We start from the raw sequence: 27,315 nt of genomic DNA on the forward strand, positions 1-27,315 counted from the left end.
AAAATTTTTTTCTATTCTTTTCTTTTTTATTTTTTCTCTTTTATTTTCTTTTAAAATTCCCTATTACTCCCCCATTACTCTGTAACTTTCATTTTCATAGATTTTTTACGATTTATTTAATTAGGAAAAAAAATTTTTTTTGTTTTTTTTTTTTCTTTTTTCTTTTTCTTTTATTTTTCTCTTATTTCCTTTTAAAGTCCTCTATTACTCCTCTACTACTCCTTAATTTTCATTTCACTATAACCTTGCAAAAAAAAAGAAGAAGCCCTATTTTTAAACTGAACTTCATATATATTTCTAAAATTTTTGTGTTTTTGTTTTTGTTTTTAATATTGTATTTTTAAGAGTTTAACCTCTACTCTAGATTTTTAATCTTTGTTTTTCAGTATGTGATATAAATATTGGACATTTAAGAATCCAATATTCAGTTCCCATTTTTATTCAGGAGTGTGTTGATTACTCTCTCCCACTTTTGACTCTCCGCTTTCTACCTCAGAACACCTCTATTTCCTCCTTTCCCCTCCTCTTCCCAATCCAATTCTGTGAATCTTTGTGGGTGTCTGGGCTACGGAGAACACTCTGAGAACAGACAACTGTGTGGATCTGTCTCTCTCCTCTTGAGTCCCCCTTTTTCTCCTCCTGCTCATCTCTATCTCCCTCCTCCCTCTCCTCTTCTTCATGTAACTCTGTGAACCTCTCTGGGTGTCCCTCACGGGGGAGAATCTTTTCACCATTAACCTAGAAGTTTTATTATCAGTGCTGTATAGTAGGAGAAGTCTTGAGGCTACTGGAAGAATAAAACTGAAATCCAGAGGCAGGAAAATTAAGCCCCAAACCTGAGAACACCAGAAAACTCCTGACTACACGGAACATTAAGTAATAAGAGACTGTCCAAAAGGCTCCATACCTACACTGAAACCAACCACCACCCAAGAGCCAGTAAGTTTCAGAGCAAGACATACCATGCAAATTCTCCAGCAATGCAGGAACATAGCCCTGAGCATCAACATAGAGGCTGCCCAAAGTCACACCTAACACAAAGACCCATCGCAAAACTCATTACTGGGCACTCCATTGCACTCCAGAGAGAAGAAATCTAGTTCCATGCACCAGAATACCAAAGCAAGCTTCCCTAACCAGGAAACCTTGACAAGCCAATCGTCCAATCCTACCCACTGGGTAAAACCTCCACAATAAAAAGGAACCACAGACCTCCAGAATACAGAAATCCCACTCCAGATACAGCAATCTAAACAAGATGAAAAGGCAGAGAAATACCCAACAGCTAAAGGAACATGAAAAATGCCCACCAAGTCAAACAAAAGAGGAGGAGATAGGGAATCTACCTCAAAAAGAATTCAGAATAATGATAATAAAAATGATCCAAAATCTTGAAAACAAAATGGAGTTACAGAGAAATAGCCTGGAGACAAAGATTGAGAAGATGCAAGAAATGTTTAATAAAGACCTAGAAGAAATAAAAAAGAGTCAATTAAAAGTGAATAATGCAATAAATGAGATCAAAAACACTCTGGAGGGAACCAAGAGTAGAATAATGGAGACAGAAGATAGGATAAGTGAGGTAGAAGATAAAATGGTGGAAATAAATGAAGCAGAGAGGAAAAAAGAATCAAAAGAAATGGGGACAACCTCAGGGACCTCTGGGATGATGTGAAACGCCCCAACATTCGAATCATAGGAGTCCCAGAAGAAGACGACAAAAATAAAGGCCATGAGAAAATACTTGAGGAGATAATAGCTGAAAACTGCCCTAAAATGGGGAAGGAAATAGTTACCCAAGTCCAAGAAACCCAGAGAGTCCCAAACAGGATAAACCCAAGGCAAAACACCCCAAGACACATATTAATCAAATTAACAAAGATCAAACACAAAGAACAAATATTAAAAGCAGCAAGGGAGAAACAACAAATAACACACAAAGGGATTCCCATGACATACTTAAAGTAATGAAAGAGAATAACCTACAACCTAGATTACTGTACCCAGCAAGGATCTCATTCAGATATGAAGGATAATTCAAAAGCTTTACAGACAAGCAAAAGCTGAGAGAATTCAGCACCACCAAACCAGCTCTTCAACAAATGCTAAAGGATCTTCTCTAGACAGGAAACACAGAAAGCTTGTATAAACGTGAACCCAAAACAACAAAGTAAATGGCAACGGGACCATACCTATCAATAATTACCTTACATGTAAATGGGTTGAATGCCCCAACCAAAAGACAAAGACTGGCTGAATGGATACAAAAACAAGACCCCTATATATGCTGTCTACAAGAGACCCACCTCAAAACAAGAGACACATCCAGACTAGAAGTGAAGGGCTGGAAAAAAATATTTCATGCAAATGGAGAACAAAAGAAAGCAGGAGTCACAATACTCATATCAGATAAAATAGACTTTCAAATAAAGGCTGTGAAAAGAGACAAAGAAGGACACTACATAATGATCAAAGGATCAATCCAAGAAGAAGATATAACAATTATAAATATATATGCACCCAACATAGGAGCACCACAATATGTAAGGCAAACGCTAACGAGTATGAAAGAGGAAATTAATAGTAACACAATAATAGTAGGAGACTTTAATACCCCACTCACAACTATGGATAGATCAACTAAACAGAAAATTAACCAGGAAACACAAACTTTAAATGACACAATGGACCAGCTAGACCTAATTGATATCTATAGGACATTTCACCCCAAAACAATCAACTTCACCTTTTTCTCAAGTGCACACGGAACCTTCTCCAGAATAGATCACATCCTGGGCCATAAATCTAGTCTTGGTAAATTCAAAAAAATTGAAATCATTCCAGTCATCTTTTCTGACCACAGTGCAGTAAGACTAGATCTCAATTACAGGAAAAAAATTGTTAAAAATTCAAACATATGGAGTCTAAATAACATGCTCCTGAATAACCAACAAATCATAGAAGAAATCAAAAAAGAAATCAAAATATGCATAGAAATGAATGAAAATGAAAACACAACAACCTAAAACCTATGGGACACTGTAAAAGCAGTGCTAAGGGGAAGGTTCATAGCATTACAGGCTTACCTCAAGAAACAAGAAAAAAGTCAAATAAATAACCTAACTCTACACCTAAAGCAACTAGAGAAGGAAGAAATGAAGAACCCCAGGGTTAGTAGAAGGAAAGAAATCTTAAAAATTAGGGCAGAAATAAATGCAAAAGAAACTAAAGAGACCATAGCAAAAATCAACAAAGCTAAAAGCTGTTTTTTTTAAAAAAATAAAAAAAAAATTGACAAACCATTAGCAAGACTCATTAAGAAACAAAGGGAGAAGAACCAAATTAACAAAATGAGAAGTGAAAATGGAGAGATCACAACCGACAACACTGAAATACAAAGGATCATAAGAGACTACTACCAGCAGCTCTATGCCAATAAAATGGACAACTTGGAAGAAATGGACAAATTCTTAGAAAAGTATAACTTTCCAAAACTGAACCAGGAAGAAATAGAAGATCTTAACAGACCCATCACAAGCAAATAAATCGAAACTGTAATCAGAAATCTTCCAGCAAACAAAAGCCCAGGACCAGATGGCTTCACAGCTGAATTCTACCAAAAATTGAGAGAAGAGCTAACACCTATCTTACTTAAACTCTTCCAGAAAATTGCAGAAGAAGGTAAACTTCCAAACTCATTTTATGAGGCTACCATCACCCTAATTCCAAAACCAGACAAAGATGCCACAAAAAAAGAGAACTACAGGCCAATATCACTGATGAACATAGATGCAAAAATCCTTAACAAAATTCTAGCAAACAGAATCCAACAACATATTAAAAAAATCATACACCATGACCAAATGGGCTTTATCCCAGGAATGCAAGGATTCTTTAATATCCGCAAGTCAATCAATGTAATACACCACCCTAACAAATTGAAAGATAAAAACCATATGATTATCTCAATAGATGCAGAGAAAGCCTTTGACAAAATTCAATACCCATTTATGATTAAAACTCTCCAGAAAGCAGGAATAGAAGGAACATACCTCAACATAATAAAAGCTATACATGACAAACCCACAGCAAGCATTACCCTCAATGGTGAAAACTTGAAAGCATTTCTCCTGAAATCAGGAACAAGACAAGGGTGCCCACTCTCACCACTACTATTCAACATAGTTTTGGAAGTGTTGGCCACAGCAATAAGAGCAGAAAAAGAAGTAAAAGGAATCCAGATAGGAAAAGAAGAAGTGAAACTCTCACTGTTTGCAGATGACATGATCCTCTACATAGAAAACCCTAAAGACTCTACCAGAAAATTACTAGAGCTAATCAACGAATACAGTAAAGTTGCAGGATATAAAATTAACACACAGAAATCCCTTACATTCCTATACACTAACAATGAGAAAACAGAAAGAGAAATTAAGGAAACAATACCATTCATCATTGCAACAAAAAGAATAAAATACTTAGGAGTATATCTACCTAAAGAAACAAAAGACCTATACATAGAAAACTATAAAACACTGATGAAAGAAATCAAAGAGGACACAAACAGATGGAGAAACATACCGTGTTCATGGATTGGAAGAATCAATATTGTCAAAATGGCTATACTACCCAAAGCAATCTATAGATTCAATGCAATCCCTATTAAGCTACCAACGGTATTTTTCACAGAACTAGAACAAATAATTTCACAATTTGTATGGAAATACAAAAAAACCTCGAATAGCCAAAGTAATCTTGAGAAAGAAGAATGGAACTGGAGGAATAAACCTGCCTGACTTCAGACTATACTACAAAGCCACAGTCATCAAGACAGTATGGTACTGGCACAAAGACAGAAATATAGATCAATGGAACAGAATAGAAAGCCCAGAGATAAATCCACGAACCAGTGGACACCTTATCTTCGACAAAGGAGGCAAGGATATACAATGGAAAAAAGACAACCTCTTTAACAAGTGGTGCTGGGAAAACTGGTCAACCACTTGTGAAAGAATGAAACTAGAACACTTTCTAACACCATACACAAAAATAAACTCAAAATGGATTAAAGATCTAAATGTAAGACCAGAAACTATAAAACTCCTAGAGGAGAACATAGGCAAAACACTCTCAGACATAAATCACAGCAGGATCCTCTATGATCCACCTCCCAGAATATTGGAAATAAAAGCAAAAATAAACAAATGGGACCTAATGAAACTTAAAAGCTTTTGCACAACAAAGGAAACTATAAGCAAGGTGAAAAGACAGCCGTCAGATTGGGAGAAAATAATAGCAAATGAAACAACAGACAAGGATTAATCTCAAAAATATACAAGCAACTCCTGAAGCTCAATTCCAGAAAAATAAATGACCCAATCAAAAAATGGGCCAAAGAACTAAACAAACATTTCTCCAAGGAAGACATTCAGATGGCTAAAAAACACATGAAAAGATGCTCAACATCACTCATTATCAGAGAAATGCAAATCAAAACCACAATGAGGTATCATTACACACCAGTCAGGCTGGCTGCTATCTAAAAGTCTACAAGCAATAAATGCTGGAGAGGGTGTGGAGAAAAGGGAACCCTCTTACCCTGCTGGTGGGAATGCAAACTAGTACAGCTGCTATGGAAAACAGTGTGGAGATTTCTTAAAAAACTGGAAATAGAACTGCCATATGACCCAACAATCCCACTTCTGGGCATACACACTGAGGAAACCAGATCTGAAAGAGACACATGCACCCCAATGTTCATCACAGCACTGTTTATAATAGCCAGGACATGGAAGCAACCTAGATGCCCATCAGCAGATGAATGGATAAGGAAGCTGTGGTACATATACATCATGGAATATTACTCAGCCATTAAAAAGAATTCATTTGAATCAGTTCTAATGAGATGGATGAAACTGGAGCCCATTATACAGAGTGAAGTAAGCCAGAAAGATAAAGACCATTACAGTATACTAACACATATATATGGAATTTAGAAAGATGGTAATGATAATACTATATGCAAAACAGAAAAAGAGACATAGATGTACAGAACAGACTTTTGGACTCTGTGGGAGAAGGCAAGGGTGGGATGATCTGAGAGAACAGCATCGAAACATGTATATTATCTAGGGTGAAACAGATCACCAGCCCAGGTTGGATGCATGAGACAAGTGCTCGGGCCTGGTGCACTGGGAAGACCCAGAGGAATCAGGTAGAGAGGGAGGTGGGAGGGGGGATCGGGATGGGGAATACATGTAACTCCATGGCTGATTCATGTCAGTGTATGACAAAACCCACTACAATATTGTGAAGTAATTAGCCTCCAACTAATAAAAATAAATGAAAAAAAAAAAAAAGAAAATACAACAACTCAAAACCTATGGGATGCAGCAAAAGCAGTTCTTAGAGGGAAGTTTATAGCAATGCAATTCTACCCCAAGAAATAATAAAAACATCAAATAGACAACCTAAACTTGGGGCTCCCCTGGTGGCTCAGATGGTAAAAGAATCTGCATGCAAAGATCAAAGCACAAATAAATGAAAAAGAAGTACAGGAAACAATAACAAAGATCATAAAAATAAAAGTGGTTCTTTGAGAAGATAAACAAAATTGACAAACCACTCGTCAGACTCATGAAGAAAAAAAGGGAGAAGACTGAAATCAACAAAATTGGAATGAAAAAAGGAGGGGGTTACAACAGACAATGCAGAAATACAAATATCATACATGAATATTATTAGCAACTATAAGCCAATGAAATGGACAACTTGGAAGAAATAACAAATTCCTAGAAAAGTTCAACCTTCAAGACTGAAACAAGAAGAAACAGAAATTATGAAAAAGTCAATCACAGGCACTGAAATAAAAACTGTGACCAAAAATCTCCCAAGAAACAAAAGCCTAGGGACAGATGGTTTCACAGGTGAATTCTATCAAACATTTAGAGAGGAGCTAATGCCTGTCCTTCTCAAACTGATCCAAACAATTTCAGAGGAAGGAACATTTCCAAACGCATTCTATGAGGCCACCATCACCATGATACCAAAACCAGACAAAGACATCACAAAAAAGAAAATTATAAGCCAATATCACTTATGAACATAGATACAAAAATCCTCAACAAAATTCTAGCAAACAGAATCCAACAACTTATTGAAAGGATCATATGCCATGATCAAGTCAGGTTTATCCAAGAGATTTAAGGATTCTTCAGTATATGCAAATCAATCAACATGATATACTGTGTTAACAAATTAAAAGATAAAAATCATATGATAATATCAATAGATGCAGAAAAAGCTTTTCATAAAATCCAGTAGCCATTTATGATAAAACTCTTCAGAAAATAGTCACAAAAGGAACTTATCTTAACGAAATAAAGGCCAGGCCTGGCGTGCTGCAATTCATGGGGTCGCAAAGAGTCGGACATGACTGAGCTGACTGAACTGGTATCAAACACACCCATAAACATTATTCTCAATGGTGAAAAACTGAAAATATTTCCTGTAAGATCAGGAATAAGACAAGAGTGCCCACTCTCACCACTATTATTTAACAGTCTGAAAGTCCTAGCCATGGCAATCAGAGAATAAATAAAATGAAAGGAATCCAGATTGGGAGAAAAAGAGAGGAATCCAGATTGGAAAAGAAACTCTTACTGTTTGCAGATGACATGACTATACACAGAAAACCCTAAAGATCATATAAGAAAATTACTAGAACTAATCAGTGAATTTAGTAAAGTTGTAGGATACAAAATCAAAACACAAAAATCCCTTGCATTCCTATACACTAGTGATGAAAAATCAGAAAGAGAAATAAGCAATCAATCCCATTCACCACTGCAACAAAAAGAATAAAATACCTAGGAATGAACCTACTTAAGGAGACAAAAGAGCTGTAAACAGAAAATTACAAGATGCTGATGAAAGAAATCAAAGGCAACATAAAGAGATGAAGAGATGATACAGGATTCTTGGATTGAAAGAATCAATATTGTGAAAATGACTATACTACCCAAAGCAATCTACAGATTCAATGCAATCCATATCAAATTTCCAATGGCCTTTTTCATAGAACTAGAGCAGAAAATTTAACAATTTGTATGAAAATACAGACGACTCCAGATAGCCAAAGCAAACTTGAGAAAGAGAAATGGAGAGCCAGAGGAATCAACCTTCTTGACTTTAGACTATACTACAAAGCTACAGTCATCAAGATAGTATGGCTGGCACAAAAATAGAAATATAGACCAATGGAACAAGATAGCAAGTCCAGAGATAAACCCACACACCTATGGGCATCTCATCTTTGACAGAGGAGGCAAGAATATACAATGGAGAAAAAAATAGTCTCTTCAGTAAGTGGTGCTGGGAAAACTGGACAGCTATTTGTAAAATAATGAAATTTGAACATTTCTTAACACCATATATAAAGATAAACTCAAAATGAATTAAAGACCTAAATGTAAGATCAGAAACTATAAAACTCTTAGAGGAAAACATATGTAGAACACTCCTTGACATAAATCATAGCAAGATCCTCTATGTCCCATCTTCTACAGTAATGGAAATAAAAACAAAAATAAATGTGGGAACTAATTAAACTTAAAAGCTTTTGCACAGCAAAGGAAGCCATAAACAAGATAAAAATACAACCCTCAGAATGGGAGAGAGTAACTTTAAATGAAGCAACTGCCAAAAGATTAATCTTTAAAATATACAAGCAGCTCATGAAGCTCAATATCAGAAAAACAAAGAACCCAATAAAAAAATGGGCAGAGAACCTTTTCATGTGTTTATTAGCATTCTGTACATCTTCTGTGGAGAAATACCATCAAAGTTACAATGAGGTATCATCTCACACAGGTCAGAATGGCCATCATCAAAAAGTCTAGAAACAATAAATTCTGGAAAGGGTATGAAGAAAAGGAATCTCTCTTACACTGTTAGTGGGAATGCAAACTGATACAGCCACTATGGACAACAGTATGGAGATTCCTTAAAAAACTAGCAATAAAACAACCACATGGCCCAGCAATTCTACTACTGGGCATAAACTCAAAGGAAACCAGAATTGAAAAAGACACATGTACCCCAATGTTCAATGCAGCACTATTTACAGTAGCTAGGACATGGAAGCAACTTAGACGTCCATTGACAGATGAATGGATAAAGAATCTGCAGTACATATATACAATGGAATAATACTCAGCCACAAAAAGGAACACATTTGAGTCAGTTCTAATGAGGTGGACAAACCTAGAACCTATTATACAGAGTGAAGTGCATCAAAAAGAGAAATATAAATATCATATACTAACGCACATATATGGAATCTAGAAAGATGGCACTGCTAAATTAATTTTTCAGGGCAACAATGGAGAAACAGACATAGAGAACAGACTTATGGACACAGTGGGAGGAGAGGAGGGAGAGGGTGAGACGTATGGAGAGAGTAACATGGAAACTTACAATACCATATGTAAAACCATCTAGAGGGGTGGGATGGGGAGGGAGACAGCAGGGAGCCTCAGGAGGGAGGGGACATGGGTGCACCTATGGCTGATTATTGTTGATGTTTGACAGAAAACAACAAAATTTGTAAAGCAATTATCCTTCAACTAAAAAATAAATATTTTTTAAAAAAACTTAGCAACTAAACCACTACCACCACAGGTGATTCATGTTGATGTATTGCAGAAACTAAAACACTGTAAAGCAATGATCCTCCAATTAAAAATAAATAAATTAAATTTAAAAACTAAGTTTGGAAAAATCAGCCCTGATGAGTTGAAATGGGTTATTTTTTCCACCTCTAGGGGGAGTATATGGGGTTTGTGGTGAGGTCAGTGGAGAGCATTTTGTTCAGTATCTAAGTTTTTAAAATGTAATTCTGCCTCTCGGTATCTTTCATAGAGTCAGCCATGCTCAAGTGCACAAGGATGTGCATATATAAGGATGTTCCTTGCAGCACAGCTGGAAATATCCAAAATGACTGTTTGTCAAAGAGGAATGTCTGCATCACCTATGGCACCAGGCATGAACTGTCCCTGAGTTGTCAATATGAACATTTCTCTAAGGCATGTGAGAATACCCATGTATTATAGAATTAAAACTATTGAAAGGGAAAAGAATCTCACGTGTAGGACAATGTCTAAAAAGCCACAGCCCTCCTTTTCATTTTACTTCTGGCTTTCGGAGCTCTGCTTTGTGCTCACATGATACAATCTACTTGAAGTATTATTTTCTGCAGAAGCTATTCAATTAGATAAGAAATGACAGGTGGGCTCAAGCCTGGAAGGGAACAAAAGAAAGGAAAGGCTCAGTTGGTAAGGCAGTGATGGAAGTTGGAGAAGCAAAGGAGAAAGGCCAGACTGATAAGACCTGGGTGCTGCCATCCTCTGTAAGCATGACCTCTGGATGGTCACTAAAGCCCCTTCAATCTTTTCCTCATTATACAAGGGGGGAATATACCATATCTTTCTTAGAATTTTGTTAAGATTAACTAAACTTAAGTTAAACTGTATCCCTCCCTCCCTTCTCTATTTCTACCTACCTGCCAACCTGACTACTTACCTATCTCTCTACTTTTCAATCTCTTTCCTTTCTGTTTGGCTTTGGTCTATCTGACTATATGCTTATCTATCTCACTATATACTCATATAAATATCTATCTTACTGTCAATCTACCTCCCTTTTCCCTGATTTTTTGTCTATCTTACTACTTACTATCTACTTATCTCATCTAGTAACTGTCTGTCCATCTTCTAGTCTCTATGTCTGTCTGTGTTTCAATCCATTTGTCTAACTACACATATATGTCTGTTGGTGTATTCATCTGATTGTCTGCCTTTATCTGTCTGTCTGTCCACCTACTTTTATCTTCCTCCCTCCTTCTACATCTTTATATCTATCTGTTTTACTGCCTAGTGATTATCTTTCTGTCAATTTAATTTTTCTCTATCAATCAATCAATTTATTTATCTCTGCCCTGACACAGTGATTGACACAGACTAGAGCCTCATTAACTATTAGTTTATCTTCCTCCTTTCACTTCCCTGCACTTCTTTATTTCTCCATTTCCATAACAAACTGTTGTTCATTAAGCCCTTTCTCTGTGTTATGTGCAATCCAAAATCAGGCTTGGGCTCTTCCTTCAAAGAGTATTCAGGCTGGTGGCCAAAAAGAACAAACTAAAGAAGCAGTGACATTATGTGGTGCTTAGTGCTATAAGAGAGATAAGCCTGTCCTACATAGGCATGGAGGAGAGAATTAACGGGGCTGAGGAAGTGATCTCTCATCTGCAGAAGAACTAAGAATTTTGCAAGTAAGGAGGTAGAGAGCTGATCGCCACGTGAATATGGGGGGTGGGTGGGAAGTAAGGACAGAGCCAAATAGGTAGAGCAGAATGTGTATAGACCTGAAGATCAACAGAGCAAGGACATATTCCTGAAACAAACTGTAGGGAGCTCACAAAAATCAGACAAAAGAGACAGACCATGACCTAAATAAATGAAGAGATGTACTACTAGCATGGATTGCAAGATACAGTGCAGTTAAGGAGTCAATTACCCTCAAATCATCTACAAATTAAATACAATCCCATTCAACATCTAAGCAGGAGTCTTTGTAGACATGGATATGCGGATTCTAAAACTTACATGGAAAGATGAAGGAACCAGATTAGCCAAAAACAATTTTGAAAAAAGAAGAAAAGTTGGAGGATTCATGCTGCTTAAAAATGCATTATAAACCTACTGTGGGCAAGACAGTGTGGTATTTGGGAGAGGATAGATACACAGATCAATGGAACAGAAAACAGACAGCTGAGATTTTGACAAAGGTACCGAGGCAATTGATGGAAAAAGGACAGACTTTTCAAACAGTGATCCTAGAACCAATTGACAGTCATATGCAAAACCAAAGAGACAAAAACACCTCAATCTAGACCTCACACCACATATAAAAATGAACTCCATTTGGATTATAGACCATGTGTGCACATGTGTTGAGGTGTTCACGTGTGACTTCATGCACATGTATAGGAGTATATGTGTGTGTGAGCTTCTGTGTGTCAGGATATGAGTATGTGTTCTTGTGTTTATGTTGGATGTGGATGCATATATATGTGTGTGTGCATAAGCATGTATGCATCTTTGCATAAATGTGTATCTCTGTGTGTGTGTGTGTGTGTGCATGTTAAAGAGGTCAGGAAAGCTATCTAGGGGATATTTAGACAGAAGTTCCAGTGAGTTAGATATTTACACTTGGAAGTTTCCAGCATACTTACAGTAAGTGAAACAAAGGGAGTAGATGTGATAGCTCTTTTCCATTAAAAAATAATTAAATTTCACAAGCAAAGGAGAATTTCAGCTTTTACGCTAGAACAGGCTATTATAAAATTCAGTTTTATCTAAGTATCTCTCTCTTCAAACAGAAGAAGCCATTTTACCTAAATGAAGGAACAAACAAAAGGAAAAAGACGTCTACAGACATGCATCATCCTGGATGGCTCTGTATATTTTATAATAGCTGGCATTGAGATAGGTAGATTTTTAAGAATCCAATCAGTTTCCTATACTTACCTGACAACTTTATGACCTGAATGTGTTAATCTACTAATTGCATTCTTGGGATATCAGAGTTTCAAGCTTTAATCACTAGGAATACTTATCTTGAAATACAAATGCACACAGGCATGCAGATAAACTGGGACAATCAATTTCATCCCTTGCTCTCACTGCTTCACTTTGAAATGAGGATAGTAGCTCCTGCTTTACACAGTTCTGGGGGTGATTATACAACACAGTGCCTCGTCCACAGTGGGTACCAAAAACAGGTTATATACGATTATTACTGTTGTAATTATCTATTCATTTAGTTGCAAATATATTCTTAAACTAATAACTTTAGACACCTAATAAAACTCTCTGGAGTACCATTCTTTCAGAAGATTTGCTTTTATGTCATATCAAAAGAACTTATTTTATACAGGCCTTCCCTGGTGGCAGTGGAGAATCTGCCTGCCAATGTAGGACATGTGGATTCAAATCCTGGGTTGAGAAGAGCCCATGGAGAATGAAAAGTGGCAACCCACTCTAGTCTTCTTCCCTGAGAGATCCCATGGACAGAAGGAGCCTAGCAGGTTACAGTCCACTGGGTCGCAAAAGAGTCAGTCAAGACTTATTAACTAAACAACAACAACAATATATATACTTTTTCAGATTCTTCTCCCTTATAGGTTGTTATAAGATACTGAGTATGGCTCCCTGTGCTATGTAGCAGTCCTTGCTGTTTATCTATTTTATGTGTGTGTGTGTGTGTGTGTGTATGTGTGTGTGTGTGTGAGTCATTCAGTCGTGTCCAACTCTTTGCAACCCCATGGACTGTAGCCCACCAAGCTCCTCTGTCCATGGACTTTTCCAGGCAAGAATACTGGAGTGGGTTGCTGTATCCTCCTCCAGGGGATTTTCCCCACCCAGGGATCGAACCCAGTTCTCCTGCATTGCAGGCAGATTCTTTACCACTGAAACACCTGGGAAGCTCTCTATTTTATATATATGTTGGTAACTGTGTGTATATGTTAATTCCAAACTCCTAACTTATCCCCCACCCCCTTCCCCCTTCGGTAACCGTATGTTTGTTTCTGTGTCTGTGGTTCTATTTCTGTTTTGTAAATAAAAAATATTAATAATTTTTAAAACATTGGTTCTATACTGAAGTGGATGCACACAAAGTTAAAGTTTATGGGATCAGCTGTCTGAGTTAAGAAAGAAATGACACTTTTAAGCAGAATATATATGTACAACTCCCCTTAGGAAAGAATGGTGAAGCCAATATCACTCAAACACTTAAGTCCTGGCTCAAGATCAAATAAGAAGCTTTGCAGCTTTGGAGACAATAGAGCAAGTTTGAGGTAGTTGATTTCAAAATTTTTTTTTTTTTTTTTTTGCTCAGAGTCCAACCCCCTGGGGAACCACTGACTCCTTGGGCAGCTGGGGAGTCAGGGCCACCCAGCTAGAAAGTGGGAGTAAGCACTTGACCCTGAGACCCCAGAACCTCAGAGCCCAACAGCTGATGTTTCACATGGATGGGCCTATCTGCCCAGCATCCCCACCCCACTGCCCCAGAGTTTGGCACCAATGGGCAGAGCCAGGTTCCCCAGGGGGACCTCAGGCCCCTGGCTCTGTGACCTTCCTCATGACCTGGATATGTCACCTAGTCTGGGGCAGCATGGGTCCATCCTTCCTGGGGAAGTGTGGGTGTGTGTGACACAGACAAATACAGCACCCTGATCACACTTGCCCCAGACGTGAGCTCCTGGGATCCAGGGAAGCAGCTGCAGAAGAAGACTGAGGCCCTTCCTGTCAGGCACAAGGAAGCAGGAAAAGGGAGCAGAAGAGAGGGACTCAGGGTCCTAGCCCAGGGTTGCCAGGGAGGCCCCCTGCGAGGCCCAGGGCCTGCCAACCTTGTGGAGGGGGCTTCTCCAAGAGGGGCTTCTCCGAGCCTTCAAGATGCCTCAAGGCCATCCTTAAGCATGCTGGTTTGGAGCACGCCTCTCAAAACCAGGTAACTTAGGTTTTCAAGGGGGCAGAAATTCCTCATGGTACATATTAGGAAATGAAAAATAAAAGGCCGCCCTGATACTTCTACCCACGTGTTCAAATGAAACTCAAGTAATCAACAAAGATTTCCAGTATAGCACAGGGAACTATATTCAATATCTTGTAATAACCTATAACAGAAGGGAATGTGAAAAATATATATATGTATAAATGGATCATTGTGCTGTACACCTGAAACTAACACAATATTGTGAATAAATCAACTATATTTCAATCAAAAACAAACAAACCCAAATGCTCTCTTCTGTGTCTCTGCAGAAGCAGAGATCCGATTTTCTACTTTGCTCCACCCATCCCATCAAGTTGATGTCATACCTACAACCTAGTTCTTTCCCCAAGGAACTTGTCCCAAAGGGACACAGAGACAGGCAGAGGGTCCCCAGCTCATAAACTGCTAAGAAAGAGGAAACCGGAAGGAGGAGGTGGGAAACTTCAGAGGAGCTTTGGGTTGGGGATGCCAGCTGGGCTGGCTATCGCCCCAGGGAGCAGGAGAACAGGGAACACCACAGAACCATCCTGCACGCTCTGTCTGACAAGCAGGAAGCACGCTGGCTGCAGCCACAAGCATCCTTTATCACACCAGCCCTCATCTGCTTTTAAGAATCATAGGTAAGTTTGCCAAGGGGGAGGTTGGGGTTAGCACATGCAAGCTCTTATAAACAACAGGGTCCTACTTTATAGCACAGAAAAAATATATAAAAAATATTAAAAATATATTCAATATCTTGTGATACACTGTAATGGAATAGAATATAAAAAAGAATGCATATACATGTATAACTGAATCACTTTGATGTACAGCAGTAATTAACACAACATTGTAAATCAACTATACTTCAATAGCAAAAAGGAAAGTACTGTGGGGAAGAAAATGACACAAGTAAAATGTACAGAAGTGTTTTCAACATAATCTAGCTAGAAGTACTCTCCAGAAGCAATCTAATCCATGTCCACATGTAGCTTGTAAATCACATGCATATTCACAAGCTATCTCCCTGGTAAAATTTCTAAAACATTCTTAAGGAAGAGTCCACGGCCAGAAAATAAAACCATAGGGACTGAATAAAACCACAATGACTGAATCTAAACAGAAAGAAATCTAATAACCTTCAGACAAGGAGTCCAATTAGTTATCTGTGACTGAAAGGCAAACAGACAGCAGGCCAGAGAGGTCCAGACCTGCGGCAGGGAGGAAGGGAGTGTGACCGAGAGTGTGAGGGGTAACCAGAAGAGCGGGTGGAGTCACCTCCTGGGGACACTGCTCACTGGTGGATGCGTCCTGCCAAGAATTTGCTTCTCTACACAACCTTCTAAGTGTAGGGACTTAGGATTATGAGCACTCAGACTAGGGCTCTGCCCTGTCATTAATGTTCATCAGCCTTTTGGCCAAAGGTCTGAATCAGCTTTCAAGGGTTACAAACGAACTCAGGGTTGGAGCAGCACTCACTGGGCACTCAACCATCCTTCCTGCCTCTGTAATCGCACCCAGTGAGTGCCAACCATGGCTCCAGCCCCACTGGACACCTCTAGCAGGACTTACTCCTGTTGCCAGTGTTAAACACTAGGGCACTGAGGGTTGTGAAGTGAAGCATTTACCCAGGTCGTCTGGTTAGCATGAGGCAGAGACAAGGGGCACACCTATACAGTCTGATTTCAGAGTCCCTCTCTTGACTACCCAGATACTCCCTTGTGTGATCTCACAGATGTGGAAAAAGTAAAAAAGGGAGGACTATGTTACAGGGAAGGAAGTCTGATGCGCAGATTGAGCAATTAGTGAAAAATCATAATATGACCAGCAATGGGTGCTAAAGTCATTGGTGAAAATTATCTGGGAAAGAGGATATTCCTATGATCTCAAACCTCACCCCACAGATTACTTACTAATTAGAAGAAATAAATAAGGTAACATCATAAAGGAGAGCTCTGGCAGAAATCACTTTGGCCAGCTGAACTTGTCGCTACCAATACTAGGTCACGATGATGTAAATGCGAGGCAAATACACGAGATGTCTACCTGCAGCTAAGGATGAAGGAACAGTCAGACAACTCCTGTGAAATACTCTACAAAACAAAAGGCTTAGATTTTTTTTTTTTTGGCTTAGATTCTTTACAAATATGTGAACATTACAAAAGACAAAAACAAAAACAGGATTGTCCCTAGGACAGCAACATCAAACCAGTCAATCCTAAAGGAAATCAACCATGAATATTCACTGGGGGGGACTGATGCTGAAGTTAAAGTTCCAATACTTTGGCCACCTGATGTGAAGAGCCGACTCACTGGAAAAGACTCAAGATGTTTGGAAAGATTGAAGACAGGAGAAGGGGGTGACAGAGGATGAGATGGTTGGATGGCATCAACGACTCAATGGGTCTGAGTTTGAGCAAACTTCAAGAGATGGGGAAGTATAGGGAAGCCTGGCGTGTTGCAGTCCATGGGGTCTCAAAGAGTTGGGCACAACTTAGTGACTGAACAACAAAGAGATATAATTAGATTCAGTGAATGACATTTAATTGAATACTAAATAAGGGAAAATATCTATAAAGGATATTTGGGGGGCAACCAGCGGTATTTGAATTGGAACTATATATTGGAAAACATTGCTTTATCAGTGTTGAATTTCACAGTGATAATGGTATTATAGGAGAGTTTTGAAGAAGACAGTCTATGAATTTAAGAGATATATGCAAAGTATGTCATGATGTCTGCAATTTATGTACAAATGATTCAGAGAAAAAACTGAACATACATCCATAACACACACACATCTATATGTACAATCTCTCCACGTGTATATGTATCTGAGTGTGTACTTGGGTAAACATCTAGTAAATCTGAGTGAAGAACACAGGTGTTCACTGCCCTCTTTTTCCCTTTTCCTAAGAGTTTGGAGTTTATCAAAAGGAAAAGTAGGCAAAAAAGTAAATAAAGATACTTGTTTAAAGAGTCATCAGGCAAAAGAATTGCTACCTCTCTGATATCAATTAGATAAAAATTCTATTTCTGTACAGTACTAAGAAGAACATTAAAAAATAAAAGCAATTAATATGGTAAGATGAGAAGTTAGTCTTTTGTTTAAGTTACTCTTCTAATATTTTAAAAATCAATCATAATAGCTACAGTATGGCAACAGAGTTGCTAAATAAATTCTGCACTAGTGTAAATCAAATTACCTCCTGGTATTCACTACAGCCATGTTCTTTAGAAGGGTGATGTTTACTATTCTAAACACAAATCTTAATGCAACATGAAATCCATTTCATAATTTCCTCTCAATGGACTTCAGCAGATAAATTAATGCACTCTTGCTCCCTGGCTTTAAACCTGATTTTCAGGTCATCTGTTTCCAGGACCACAGCAAGCTCCGCTATTGGAGATGTTGACTGCACTTGCCCCACCCCAGCATAGTCACGACAGACCCCATGAACATGAAACTCACTTTTCAGACACTGCAATTCACTGGAGGTGGGTGGCAGTCAGGCACCCGGGGCAATGCGGCACTGTCTCTGCTGGAAATGGCCCATTGTTGCCCCAGTGGATGGCGTGAGACCACAGCCCCTGAGAACTCTGGAAAAGACAATAATGAAAGAAAATATTTACATTTCATTGGAAGTGAGAATTTAAAATTTTTTTATATTTCAAATTTTAAAATGATTTAAAATATTTGGCATGAACTTGAAATGGCCTTTAAAATTGTTTAAATAAGATTTATTGACAAATAGGTTACATATAATAATTACATACATTTTAAGTATATGAAAATGAAAGTCACTCAGTCGTGTCTGACTCTTTGTGACTTTTAAGTCCATGGAATTCTCCAGGCCAGAATACTGGAGTGGGTAGCCCTTCCCTTCTCCAGGGGATCTTTCCAACCCAGGGATCAAACCTAGGTCTCCTGCATTGCAGGCGGATTCTTTACCAGCTGAGCCACAAGGGGGTCTCCTGCATTACAGGTGGACCAACTGAGCTATCTTTACCAACTGAGCTATCAGGGAAGCCCTTTAAGGAAATAGATTTTGACAAAATGTATACACCTGTGTAACCACCACTGTAATCAAGATACAGAGTTTGACCTTAAAATGGTCTTGACAATGAATCCCATGCCCCTGAATCTCCCTCCCTCACACACCGCCCTACCCTTTAATTTTAAATAAATGAAGGCATTGAGAGTTAGGTCAGGACAAAAGGAAAAGTCTCCTAAGTGAGAGTCAACTCCAGGAAGTGACTGTGAGGTCAGAATCATGAGAAGTTCACGGGCTATGCTGATGCTCCAGGGTAGGCGCACAGAGAGGCTCACAGACAGAAGCTCGACTTCTGATATCCCATGAGAACCATCAGATGGCACAGACCACAGGGGATCACAAAGTTAGAAAGCTGTTCATCATCATCCTTGCCAGGATTATGGTGTGGTCCTCAGGGAATTCAAGAGGTCAGATGCCCACTCCTTGTTCCTGGTGGGGTGTACCAGGCCAGGGGGTCAGAGTGTCACCAACAGCATCTTGAGTCAGGAGGGTTCCTGTGGACCACACCTCAGTCCAGGTGAGTGCAGGGTGCCCCCCAGCAGTGGGGTGGGGGGGCAAATATCACGAGTAGCATGTTGACTCCAGAGATCTACTTGCTTATCTGTGATGTGGGCTTTTCTTGCAGGCATCAGACCCCAAGGATTTATAAGCTAGGAGGGCCATGGCTGCACAGGTGAGGGGAAGGAGCTGGGTCACACCCTACACATAGTACCAGAACCCCGCTTTCCTCCATGCTAACACACAGGTTCTGGGTGAAGTCTGAGGATCTCTCCTGCATCCAGGGACTGCCTCTCAGGGGGTGTACCCACAGCCTGGGGATGGCCAGTCCTGTCCCTGTAGATCCTGAGCACCCTGGGGCTCCAGAACCCAGGCTGGTTTCCCCTTTGACTTCTTCCATCCACATGGGTAAATCACATATCCTCAAAAACCTAACTGAATTTTAAAACAGACATTGGAAGACACTAAATGCAAAAGAATGAGAATCTGTAGCCAAAACAATTTTGATAAGAACAAAATTCTCTATTTTTTTTTCCATTTATTTTTATTAGTTGGAGGCTAATTACTTTACATCATTACAGTAGTTTTTGTCATACATTGAAATGAATTAGCCATGGATTTACATGTATTCCCCATCCCGGTCCCCCCTCCCACCTCCCTCTCCACCCGATCCCTCTGGGTCTTCCCAGTGCACCAGGCCCGAGCACTTGTCTCATGCACCCAACCTGGGCTGGTGATCTGTTTCACCCTAGATAATATACATGTTTCAATGCTGTTCTCTTGAAACATCCCTCCCTCGCCTTCTCCCAGAGTCCACAAGTCGTGGTCAGCCTGCCAAACAGCCTGTAAAGGGGTTATTCTATGCATAATAGAGATTTTTTTCCTGATAATTCTACTGCATAATTACAGTATATCTAGAAATTCATAATAACTTGATGTCAAGAGAAATGACTGAATCTTTAGAGTGAGAGCAAAGTCAGATCTAGTCATAGAAAAAAATTCACTTGGTTCTGGAAAGTCTACTTTTGCTGCTTTTCAATGACTGCCAGAACAATGTTCTTGCCAGACATGTGTGTCAGTAATTCCTTGTGAATACATTCAAAATGTGGAATTATTTAAGCTCAGACTGCCACAGTGCACTGGTCTAAGATATTAAAACAATTGGAAAATTAAAAAAAAAAGAACAAAATTCTCACACTGTTGGGAAAAACTGGATATCCACATACAAAAAAATGAAGCTGGGCCCTTACCTTATACCATACCTTAAAGTATTAGTCGCTCAGTTGTGTCTGACTCTTGGCAACCCCACGGACTGTAGCCCACCAGGCTCCTCTGTCCATGGAATTCTCCAGGCAAGAATACTGGAGTGAGTTGCCATGCCCTTCTCCAAATACCTCAAAGTTACTTCAAAATAGATCAAAAACCTATATTTAAGGGCTAAAAGTATACTTTTAAAGGAAAATCTTCATGATCTTGGATTTGGCAGTGATAATTTTTATATGTTACAAATAGCACAAGCAACAAAAAAATTAAACTTCATTAAAAACTTCTGCACATCAAATGACGCAGAAATGAAAAGGCAACCTATGAGATGGGAGAAAATGTTTGCTAACCATATATCTGATAAGTGACTGATTAATATCCAGAATATATAAAGAACATCTACAACTTAAGAGAAAACCCAAACAACTCAGTTTAAAAATAAAGAACTTTAATACCCATTTGTTCAAAGAAGATATACAAATGGCCAATAATCACATGAAAAGGTACTCGATATCAGTAATCAGTAGAAAAATGCAAACCAAAACCACAGTGAGATACCATTTTGTAGCCATTAGGAGGGAAAACAAACAAACAAACAAGAAAATTGGAACCCTTTTGCATTTCTGGTGGGACTGTAAAATAGTACAGCTTCTATAGAAAACTCTGTAACCAAGATGAGGAACCACAAAAAATTAAACAAAGAATTACCATATGATACAGCAATTCTAATTCTGGGTAGAGCAGAGATTTGAACAGAAATCTGCACAGTCTTGTTGATCAGAATTATTCACAATAGCAAAAAGGTGGATGTAACTCAAGTTCCCATCAATGAATGAATGAACAGATGAAAAAAACAAGGTCTAGCCATACATGAAGTATGATTGAGTCTTAAAAAAGGAAGGAAGTTAATTTAAGTGATATCATATGATATTTACCTTTCTCTGTCTGACAATCTCTAGGTCCATCCATGTTGTTGCAAGTAGCTTTATTTCATTTCTTTTATGGGTGAATAATCCTCCATTGTACACATGAACTACATTTCCTTTATTCATTCCTCTGTTGACAGACATTTAGTTTGCTTCCACATCCTGGCTATTGTAAATAGTGCTGCAGTGAACACTGGAGTATGTGTATCTTTTTGAATTGTGTTTTTCTCTGAATATATGCCCAAGACTGGGATTTGCTGGATCATATGGTAGCTCTATTTTTAGTTTTTTCCAAATTTTATTTTTAATTGGATGGTAATTGCTTATAATATTGTGATGGTTACTGCCTACGTCACCATGAATCAGCCATAGATATAGATATGTCCCCTTCCTCTTGAACCTCCTTCCCACCTCCTTCCCCATCCCACCCCTCTAGGTTGTCACAGGGGCTGTGGGTTCCCTGAATCATACAGCAAATTCCCACTGGCCATCTATTTTACATTTGGTAATATATATGTTTCAATGCTACTCTCTCAAATCATCCCACCCTCTCCTTTCCCACACTGTGTCCAAAAGTCTGTCCTTTATGTCTCCATCTCTTCTGCTGCTCTGCAAATAGGATTATCAGTACCATCTTTCTAGATTCCATATATATATATATGTTAATATATTAATACAATATTTGTCTTTCTCTTTCTGACTTATATCACTCTGTATAATAGGTTCTAGGTTCATCCACCTCATTAGAATTGACTCAAATATGTTTCCTTTTTATAGCTGAGTAATATTCTACCATGCTTATGTACCACAACTTCTTTAGCCATTCATCTGTCAATAGACATCTAGGTTGATTTTATGTCTTGGCTTTTGTAAACAGTGCTGCAATGAACATTGGGGTACATGTATCTTTTTCAATTATGGTTTCCTCTGGATATATGCCCAGTAGTGGGATTTCTAGGTCATATGGTAGTTTTATGGAGCTTTCCAGGTAGCACTAGTGGTAAAGAACCTGCCTGCCAATGCAGGAGACATAAGAGATGTGAGTTCGATTGCTGGGTTGGGAAGATGCCCTGGAGAAGGGCATGGCAACCCACTCCAGTATTCTTGCCTGGAGAATCCCATGGACAGAGGAACCTGGTGGGCTACAGTCCATAGAGTAGCAAGGAGTCAGACATGATTGAAACAACTTAGCATGCACGCATGCATGGCAGTTTTATTCCTTGTTTTTTAAGGAACCTTCATACTATTCTCCATAATGGCTGTACCAATTTACATTACCATCAACAGTGCAAGAGGGTTCCCTTTCCTCCACACCCTCTCCAGCATTTATATTGTTTGTAGATTTGTTGATGGCCATTCTGAGCAGTGTGAGATAATACCTCACTGTAGTTTTGATTTGAATTTTTCTAATAATTAGTGATGTTGAGCATCTTTTCATGTGCTTGTTAGTCATCTATATCTTTTCTTTGGAGAAATGTCTGCATCATACAAGATGCAGAAAACATACTAGCGGGGAAGGAAGAAGGGATAAATTGGAAGGTTGGGATTGAATGTATACACATTACTATAAATAAAATAGAAACGAATAAGGACCTACTGTATAGCACAGAGATCTCTACACAGTGCTCTGAAATGGACTATATGGGAAAAGAATGTAAAAGAATGGATATGTGTATATGTATGACTGACTCACTTGCTGTACACCTGAAACCGACACAACATTGTAAATCAACTATACTCCAATAAAAATTCTTTTAAAAAACATTACAACATGTATGAACCTTGAGGACATTATAAGTGAAATAAGCTAGTAATTAAAGGACAGACACTGTATGATTCCACTTATATGAAGTATCCAGAGTAGTTAAATTCTTAGGGGCAGAAAGTAGAATGCAAGTTGTTAGGGGCTGGGAGATAAGGAATTGCGAGTTAGGATTTAATGAATAAAGAGTTACAATGAGGGAAAAAGTCCTAGGAAGGGATGGTGGTGATGGTTGAATAACAATGTAAATGTACCTAATACTACTGAATGGACACTTATGATACATTTATGTTATGCATGAAAGTGTGCGTTAGTCACTCAGTCATTTCTGACTCTTTCCAACCTCACAGACTGTAGCCTCCATTCGTGGAATTCTCCGGGTAAGAACACTGGAGTGGGTAACCATTCCCTTCTCCAGAGGATCTTCCCGACTCAGTGATCAAATCCCGGTCTCCCACATGGCAGGCAGATTCTTTACCATCTGAGCTACCAGGGAAAGCCCCATGTTATGTATATTTTCCCACAATAAAATATTTTCAAAATAAACAAACACACAAAAGAATGAGAATCAAATTAAAGACTTTTCCATTGGCCATACAGCATTCAAAGAGAAATATATTTTAAAACAGGAGATGAAGGGAGTAGAATTTGGAACCTAGGCCTATATGGACAGACAAATTACATTTCAAGAAAAAGATGATGTATGTTTACAGACATACAGAGGCTCAGAAAGTTCACTGTCCACAGACTCTTGAAAATATTTAGAGAGAAAATACCCAAATAAAAAGAAAAATAAATCCAATGGATAAAGGTAAGATACAAGAAATAATTATTAGTTAAAAGAAATGATAATATAGTATTTATTTGGATTATTAATCAACTGATTGTTATTGTAACTAAAGGTTATAAAGGCAAAATGAGTTATCTTAGTCCAAGATTAAAGAAGGAAATCCTAAATTAATATTAATCATCAACATAATAAGTTCAATGTGTAAAGCTTATAAATTCACCACATTATAAGTTAAAGAGAAAAATCAGATGGCCATTTCAAAAGATATATAATATATAATTCAACATCCATTCACGATAAAAGAATCTCTTTAGCAAAGTAGAAATAGATGCTCTTTAACCTGATACAGGATATCTTCTAAAAGATGACAGGAAAGATTACACTTCATGGTGAAATGCTGTATAATGCTGAATGCCCTTCCTTGATCATGAATAAGATCAGGTCACAGTATCACCACTGCGCTAGCTGTGCTTAGTCACTCAGTCGTGTCCGACTCTTTGCGACCCCATGGACTGCTGCCCGCCAGGCTCCTCTGTCCATGGGGATTCTCCAGGCAGGGATACTGCAGTGGGTTGCCATGCTCTCCTCCAGGGGATCTTCCCAACCCAGGAACTGAACCCAGGTCTCCTGCATTGCAGGCAGATTCTTTACCATCTGAGTCACTAAGGAATCCCAATACTAGAGAGGGTAACCTATTCCTTCTCTAGGGGATCTTTCTGACCCAGGAATCCCACTGGGATCTCCTGCATTACAGGTGAATTCTTTACCAGCTGAGCTAACAGGGAAGCACACTGTCAGCACTGTAGGTCACCAATCTCCTGGAAGTCATAGCCAGAGCACTAAGGATACATAAATAAGTTAATTAAAGTGAAAGGTATGAGAAGTTTAAAAGAAAGGAGAAACCCACTTTATTTGTGGAAAATATAGCTTAATACATAGAACAAAATCTTGCTGATAAATTATTAGAATAAAAGCTTTCAGATATAAAATGAATATATGAAATCAATTCTGTGTGTATGAACCAGAAAGATTTACAAAACCAAGTAAAAAATGCCATATACAATAGCATCAATATGAAATATACAGGAATGAATCTAAGAAAAAGTGTACAGAAACCTCATGGAGATAAAATAGGTCTGAATAAGTGGAGATATAGATGAGGAGGCATTACACTCCTAAAGGTTCACACACATGCCCTTTAAGATAATTGCATTTAATATCTTAAAGGACATGTGTGTGTCGGGTGGAGGGGTGTAGTGTGTACATGCGTACAACTAGCAAATTAATTCCAAAGTGTATTTAGAAGCCCAAAGTTCAATGCACATTGAAGATAAAGGATGAGGTGGAGAAAGGCCCTGTAGGGTAACCAGACTCATCACAAAACGACAGAAATGAAGACACTCTGTCCTTACAGTACAGGGACAGACACGTAGGGAAGTGGTCCAGAATAGAAAACCTAAAAAAGGATCACATATATATATGGACATTTGATACATGACAGATGATTTTCCAGATCAGTTGGAAAAGAACAGACTTTGCACTATACAATGCTAACACAAGTGATCATGCAAATTGAAATAATGAAATTGGACCCCACCATACCAAGAATAAATTTCTAAATTAAGGCTAAACTATACAAATTCTAGAAGAGAATATGGGAAATTTCCTATGACTTTAAGTAAGAAAGAATTTCTTAAGTAAGACAAAATAAGAGCATAAATATGACTAAAATAAATTATAAATTGCTTTGCATAAGAGTATTAAAACTGTTAAGAAAGTGAGTGGACAGACCACATGGTGTGAGGAGATACTTACCAGACATATCACTGATTAAGAAATGGTACTCAGACACTTTAAAGTATTCCTAAGATTTACTAAAAAAAAAAAAAAGAAAGAAAATCCAAACAAAAAATGGGTCATTGAAATAAGCAGAAATTTTGTAGAAATTGTGCAGTAAACAATTTAAAGGAATAAAGCCATATATGGACAAGGATATAGAGAAAATCCTATAGAACCTTCTTTGGATGCTGGTCAATGGCAAATGCAGTGCAGCTGTTTGGGAAAACTGCATGTCCTGACCTAGACAAAAGGCACCGGCATCCCGGGAACTCTGCCACATCCTTTGGGCCTCACACCCGTGCACCTGAGAGCACACTCAAGCTCCTAGGAACACAGAAACCACCAGCTGCTCATCAACTGCAGAATGGAATCCAAATTTCAGGCAAAATGAGTGCATGATGGCTACAGACATCAACATGGCTGGATAGATAAACTATATTAAGGGAAAGAATCAAGCCACAGAAGAATGCACACAATCCACTTATATAAAGTGCAAATAGCAGGCTGATCCAGGCACAGTTTAGCTTGGGAATCTAAATGGCCCTGGACTTAGGATGGTTCTACAATACTTACATATTTTTCAACTTTAGGATGGTGTGACGTTTACGTGCATTCAGTAGAAACTGTACTTTAAAAATCTTTAAAATTTTTATTTTATACTGAAGTATAATTGATTAATAATGCTATGTTAGTTTCAGGTGTACAGCAGAATGATTCAGTCATGCATGTATTATGTATCTATTCTTTTCTAAATTGCTTTCCCATTTAGCTTATTATAGAGTGTTGAGCAGAGTTCCCTGTGCTATACAGTAGGTCCTTATTGGTAATCTATTTTAAATATACCAGGGTGCACATATCAATCCCAAACTCCCAATCAGTCTCTCCTCCACCCATCCCCATCATCCCCCCCCCACCCCCAGCCCCCGGTAATCGTAAATTTAATAAGTTTGTTCTCTAAGTCTGTGAGTCTGTTTCTGCTTTGTAAATTAATGTTTATCTTTTCTCAAGATTCCTCATATAAGCAATATCATAGTTGTATTTCTCTGTCTGACTTACTTCACCTAGTATTATAAATCTCCAGGTCTATCCATGTTGCTGCAAATGGCATTATTTTGTTCTTTTTTATGACTAAGTAATATTCGATTGTATATATGCGTCACATCTTCTTTATCCATTCTCTGTCCACGGACACTTATGTAGTTTCCATGTTTTGGCTATTGTAAACCACACTGCAATGAACACTGGGGTATATGGATCCTTTCAAACCATGTTTTTATCCAGATATATGCACAGGAGTAGGATTGAAGGATGATATGGTAGCTCTTGAATTTTGATCTTTTCATGGGTGAGTGATAAACCATATAATCTGTTCTGGAGATACTGGGCAGTGACCACCCCACCATGAGGGTAAACGATCAGTACACTTACAACCAGCCTGGACCCAGACATCCATTCTGTTTTTTGCTTCGAGTACAGTATTCAACAGATTACATGAGATATTCAACATTTCATTATAAGACAGTCTTTGTGCTAGATGATTTTGCCCAAGTATATGCTAATATAAGTGTTTTGAGCAGGTTTGAA

General features: G+C 38.4%; 1 protein-coding gene across 2 annotated transcripts in view; it reads right to left on the reverse strand.

The window, feature by feature from the left end:
* OTUD7A (OTU deubiquitinase 7A) overlaps positions 1-27,315 on the reverse strand; it is a 382,361-nt gene that overhangs the window by 179,031 nt on the left and 176,015 nt on the right. For both annotated transcript variants that reach the window (XM_070477660.1, XM_070477661.1), the window contains one exon: positions 18,071-18,198. The gene's annotated coding sequence lies outside the window, so the exon portion shown is untranslated. The remainder of the gene's footprint in view (positions 1-18,070; positions 18,199-27,315) is intronic.

The sequence above is a fragment of the Odocoileus virginianus genome, chromosome 16, assembly GCF_023699985.2.
Source record: "Odocoileus virginianus isolate 20LAN1187 ecotype Illinois chromosome 16, Ovbor_1.2, whole genome shotgun sequence".
NCBI lineage: Eukaryota > Metazoa > Chordata > Mammalia > Artiodactyla > Cervidae > Odocoileus > Odocoileus virginianus.